General features: G+C 36.4%; 1 long non-coding RNA gene across 1 annotated transcript; it reads left to right on the forward strand.

Moving 5' to 3' along the window:
- Nucleotides 1-2,986: 2,986 nt before the first annotated feature.
- Nucleotides 2,987-5,446, forward strand: LOC141594231 (uncharacterized). Its single transcript, XR_012522072.1, has 3 exons — nucleotides 2,987-3,195; nucleotides 3,290-3,363; nucleotides 5,197-5,446. It is a non-coding gene; the product is annotated as an uncharacterized LOC141594231 (long non-coding RNA).
- Nucleotides 5,447-6,093: the final 647 nt, after the last annotated feature.

Raw genomic sequence — 6,093 nt, forward strand, 5'->3', positions numbered from 1 at the left:
TTTGTTCTTACTAATTGGCGCCTACGTGCTTGGACTTCCGACCACGTAAGCTCGGATCTTTCCGGGTACCAGCCTTTCCGTTGCATGACCGACCAATTTGACCACTACACTCAATCAATCTAATTAATCAATCTTGTTAAATCGTTTTCCTCTTTCGAGGGCACTCTTTCCTTGCATTCGCGTCGAGCATCACTAATCGATCTTCTTAGTTCATCTCGTTCCGTCAACATGTAAGTCTGAGGGTGTATTAATTCCTTTTATTTATTGTATTTTAATTTTCGTATAACAATTGTAAGGTTTATGTCAAAAGTACCTCATTAAAATCGATTTCTAAAAACCGTCTTTAAAACCTTTTTGCGGATTTCCAGTAGACAGACGTCGAGAAAAAAGACGCAGAATCGCCGCGCCTCTTCGAAGGAGCGCGGCACTTCGCGCCTCTTCGTGAGGTTGCGCAGATTCGCTTCTTTTCTTCTTCCTCCGTCCTCGTAATTCGTATCAAATTTGTCTCTTTTGTTTTGTTACTTTGTTAATTCTTCATCATGATAGTTTAATAATTCATATGTATATTAACCATCATCATTAACATGTTTTAATTCATCATAAATCCGACTCAAATCCCTTATAATTCATATTTGCGGGTTTTCGTCATTAAATTCAAGTTTCGGGTTTTAGAGTTTCAATTCGTTCATATTGAGTCTCTGGAATTCGTTGTTGATAAATTTGCACCTGTTTATTTATTGTTCATCACTAATTCGTCATCATTCATCGTGTTTAATCTAATTAATTCGGTTTGTTAGTTTAATTAGTTGTTTATTAACATCGACCCTTCACATAATTAATCCGTTTAATTCCGTCTCATCCATGTTCTACTGTTTTATGACATATCCATATGTAAAATAATCCATTAATCACTTTCATCCGAGTCTAAATTTTAATCAATCCATAAAATTACCAATTAACGTTAACAATCTTCGATTCACAGCCTGAGAACTCACCCAGAACAGACGCAAGAATCGGCCGCGCCTCTTCCAAAGGGCGCGAGTGTCTGCTGCGCTGTTCAGGGTGGTTTCGCCTCACGAACTCCTTTTACGCCTTGACCTAGTTTGTTTAGATCACGTATTAATCAACTAATATCCTTATTATCACCTTCGATCGTCGTGTTTCATTCTTATGTCTTTTTCTCAAATTATCCGTTTTAAAGGTATTTTCGACATAAATCGCCTATTCCAATGTAATTATTGTAATTTTCATTATTGTAATTCATAATTATTGTATTTCTTTTATCATTTGTATGTTTTCACATGTAATGAGCATTAAATCCTACTTCGACCCAATTGTTTGCTAACTTAATTGTTCACCGACTTAGTATTAATTCTCACATGTTAGGATTAATTTATGGATGTTGCATTGCATGCATATAGCCGACAATATATCGAGTACGAACAACTTCCCTAATCATTAGTAGAGGCCGCTATCGAGGCGGGCGGGATTAGGTGTTCGATCAAAAGAGCTTCCTAATACGTACCCTCACCCCTTACTCCAGATCTCCGTGAGCACCCGTGTTCATTGGCATCCACGAGAGTCATTCTAGACATAGAATGCTAAGGGTAACGATTACTTAGTGTTCATGTCACTACTTTGTGTCTTGACATGACACGAGGTATTCGAACGGTTCCAATTTCCCATAAAAATTGGTGGCGACTCCTTACAAAATGCAAACGCTTGTTTTCGATCCTCACCAAGCGCCCCCGTGGGCGGCCCGCTGTCCACAATACCCGATACAGTTTTCAAAACCGTTTCGGGTATACGGTTTTGCTCAGCCCTAGGGGCAGTGTGGCACCATTAAACAAAAACCAATGTATTAACAAGCCTTGAAATTGGGCCTATAGAAGCTACCCAACTTGGTTCAAGTACAAAATTCTTCATGACATGGCTTTGGTAGAGCACAACAGGCCCACCCTTTTCACCTCCACGTCATGGAAAAAAAATGTGAATTAAATAATGAAGTGACCCAAATACCAATAGGATGATCTTGTCATTTGAAGTTTCTTACTCTGCATTAAGCTTAAAAATAAGAGTTAAAACAATTAGACAACCAAAGGCATCTTTGAAGAGTTGATAGAAGAACCCACTTACAACCTGAACACAAAAATAAACAGGAACCGAAGATACGATGAGTGAAAAGAATTAGTTATTTATAGCTGTTGTTTTAATCTGACCTTCCAAAACAAAGGAACTTGAGGGCACCCTTCAAGAAAACATAACTCGAATAGCCTCTTTGCTCCAAATTAAACATACCATTGTAAACTGCAATGATGTTCGATAATATACAACTTCACTTAAAAAGGCAAGCACGCCATTATAATCATTCATCACATCATCCTTAGTATAGTAGAGCATTACGCTTATGTTACATGTTAGTTTGCAAAACATTAAGCAGTGCTTTCAGAATTAAGGTCTTGATTGATGATAAGAAAAGGGAACAAATTAAACCTGTAAAACGAACCCAATATTGACCACAGCAGGCGCAAAACCATGCACTATTTGTTATAATATAAACCAATGTACTAGAGCCAGAAGAAACCATGAGCTTAAATGTTCACAAGTGGAACAACAGCAACAGAAACAACTTGATAAACATCAGCACAACGTCAATGCAAAAGCCATATAGAGGAATACTTCATCACCACTCATCATCTTCAATTAACCCTAGCACTCCTTACGACACCTACATTTTAACACCCGCGCTTAATACGACTTTAAATGAAACGATTTAATTACTTTTTTTTTCAAACTAGTTTATTTATTTAATTAATTATATTTTCAAAACTTATTTTCATAAAAATATAACTTTGGTATATAGTAATCATACTAATTATTATTATGATAAGCATAGTCATATCCTTATTTATGAGGCGTGTTTTTAATAAAAACTGTTTCATTTAGCTTTGGGCCTAATCCCCTAATGGGCTCATTTGTTTTTTTCTACTCTTGACCTATCACTGCTCTCCTCCACACATTTTGGAAATGCAATCTCCTTCCCTTGATTCTCCTGGTACACGACCAACCACCAAAACCGAGCTCCGCCATTAACACACACATTAAAGCTTAAAAATCGAGATTTCTCCTTCGTTTCTCGATCAATTTATAATTTTTGCGCCAAATTCTTACCCTTTTCCTCCTCCATCGTCCTAGGTAATAAAGTTGCGGTCTTGTAGAATTTTCGTGGTGACCCGTCTTAAGGGTGTCACGGTTTGAACTTAAAATTCGTGCTTTTCTCTTGTTTTAGGTGAAGAACTTGAAGACCCGGGCGGAGATTCTTACATTGTGGACGACACACTTGAGGATTGAAGAGCATTAAAGGTAACGGTGATAGGAATACTTGACATTATGTTGAAATTTATATGTGTTTATATGTTGTGTTACTCTTTTATGACAAAAAGTAGTTTCCATCTTGCTAAGTTCATGTGATGTTGGTTTGAGACGGTTTTATACGAGTTTTACTTATCTATTTTGAGAAAAGTTGGTACCTTTGGATTCATAATGAATTGGGTATATGTTGGGTAATTTATTTAGATGAATAATATCTTTTTAATGCTCAAAATTTCGTCTTAAAACGGTCTCAAAAATTGGGTCAAAACCGCGAACAAAGGGGCTGCATCGGACGTTTTTAGGCTCGTTTTTTATGTTGAATTTGTTGTTGGTTTGAGGCAATTTGATAGCTCATATCTTGTGTCATATACAAGAATGAAGAGAGTCCTTTGTTTGGATGAATTCCGCCTTGTAACATGCTTAAAAACGTGTCTTAAGACGGCGTCACAAATTGTCTAGAAAACCATGCATATAGGTTGTTGATGGGTGTGTTTTATGGGCTGTTTTTGAGTCGATTTCACTGATGATTTGAGCCAATTAGTTAATTCTCGTCTTATGTGTATATCCATGTATGTAATGGGTTGGTTGCATTTGATAAATTCCATCATTTTCATGCCTAAAATTTGTCTTAAGGCGGTCACAAATGAGCCTCTTGAAACCGTGAAAATGGGTTTTTGTTGTGCAGTTTTTGCGAACTGTTTTGACGGGTTTCTTGATGCTAAATTGAAACATGTTTGTATTGGGTCTTTAGGGGTAAAATCCGCCTTGTTTCGGCCTAGGAAACCATCCTAAGACGGCTGGAAAAGAGCGGGATTGCTGCGTGTTTTTTTCTGGACTGTGCTGCCTGGTTGTGTGTTATGCAGGCCATGGCTGGCAGTGACGGGGTGCGTGGACTGGTCGCGACTAGGTCGTAGCCTCGGTTGGGAAAATTCTGACCGTGAAATAATTGTGTTCGGGTTTAATTTACTTGATTTCCGTCACATATTTTTGCATCTTAAATTCGTTATTTACCGTTCATTTACATATTTCTCATATGAATCACAAATGTGGAATTCATTGTTTATTCATGTCATAATTATATGAAATGTCTTCATTTATCTATACTATGGACTTTAATTCATTTATTCTCATTTATTTATCTTATTTCAAATACGAATGAACTATTCTACTTGTTTAATTAAATTGGGTCGTGTCCATGTGAATTTGTCATTTTGCTATACCTTTTGCTTGATTTATACTTTTGCCCTACTTGTGTTGTTTTTGCAAGTACGGGTTTGGCCCACTTGTGGTGTCCTGGCAAATGAGTTTTATCTCAATCATTCCGCCACTTTCGTGTTGTTCTGACGATTGGGGTACTCGATTTGCATCTTTGTCATCGAGTCTTGGATACGAGCTGTTCTGCCGTATGTCGAATTGGAATTATTTATTCTGAGAGTCTGGCCAGGTTTAGACTAGGACCGTATTATTATCGTAGTCCTACCCGGGGAAAATTATAGTCTAAGAGTAGTAAATGTCTTTCATATGTAATTTTTAATTGGGATGCGTGTCCATGACTAATTAAACGTATACTTGTCTTCTTTATTCAAATGTCTCACGTGATTAGATGAACTTATGTTATACTAGTATTAGTCACTTTGCTCTCTTTCATTTAATTGATGAGTTTTATACTTTTATTCCATGGCCTTTAATATTCATATTGCTTAAAATTATTTTCTATGCCTTGCTTAATTGAGTTCTTTGTTACGTTTATTTTGACATAATGTGGATGTGAGAACCTTGAGTTACTCCCCACTGACTGTGACATTCATGTTTCATGAATAACAGGTATTAGTTGGTGCTTATATGGGGTGAAGACATGTGTGAGCTAGCGAGTACCTTGACTGTTGGAATTTATTTATCATTTGCTAAACTCACCTATTTTTGTCTTCTCATTCGTGGGACATATTTTCCCCATTTTTGACTATCACGTTTGTATAAACCTATGTTTTATTTCCGCTTACTTTTTCTCCGTTGAATTTTAGTGAATTCCGCATACTAAACCTTATCTAATAAATAAAAGTTTCAAAATTTCACATTTTCCGCTTGTATTTATTGGTTTTAGTTTCCGCTTTATCGCGGGGTGTCACATACATATTTAACTTTCACAAACAACCAATTCTAAAATACGGTCGACTTATAAGTAATGAGCGATTGATGACATTTGCACAATAAAATCAAATGACGATGTTATTGGAAGTTATGCATAGTGGATTGATAGCCGACCCCCAAATCATTTTGGGATTAAGGCTCTGATATTGTTGTTGTTGTATGCATAGTGGATTGATGACATTTGCACAATAAATAAAGCCACGCCAGGTAATAGGAATGAGAAAACGGGTTGCCATTTGAAAACGATAACATTGCCCTAGTGCCTAAAGGGGTACTTTCCCGAAAATGGCCGGTTAAGAGGAGGTTTTGTATCTATGACCCAAATTAAAAATTGCACCGACAGTTTTAGTTTAGTTTTATTTAATGGTTGCTACTTCATAGACATATAGCGAAATATTAAGAGCAACTTCAATGGTTCCATATAAGTACCTGCTTGTAATTATTGTAAATTATCAAGCATGTTGCTCACCATTGGAGTATAAAAATATGTTACCGCTTATAAGCCGGTGTAGCTTTTTAAAGCTACGTAACTTGAAATAAAATAAGTAACTACAAAACAATAAAATAATTATA

The sequence above is a fragment of the Silene latifolia genome, chromosome 8 (genome assembly GCF_048544455.1).
Source record: "Silene latifolia isolate original U9 population chromosome 8, ASM4854445v1, whole genome shotgun sequence".
NCBI lineage: Eukaryota > Viridiplantae > Streptophyta > Magnoliopsida > Caryophyllales > Caryophyllaceae > Silene > Silene latifolia.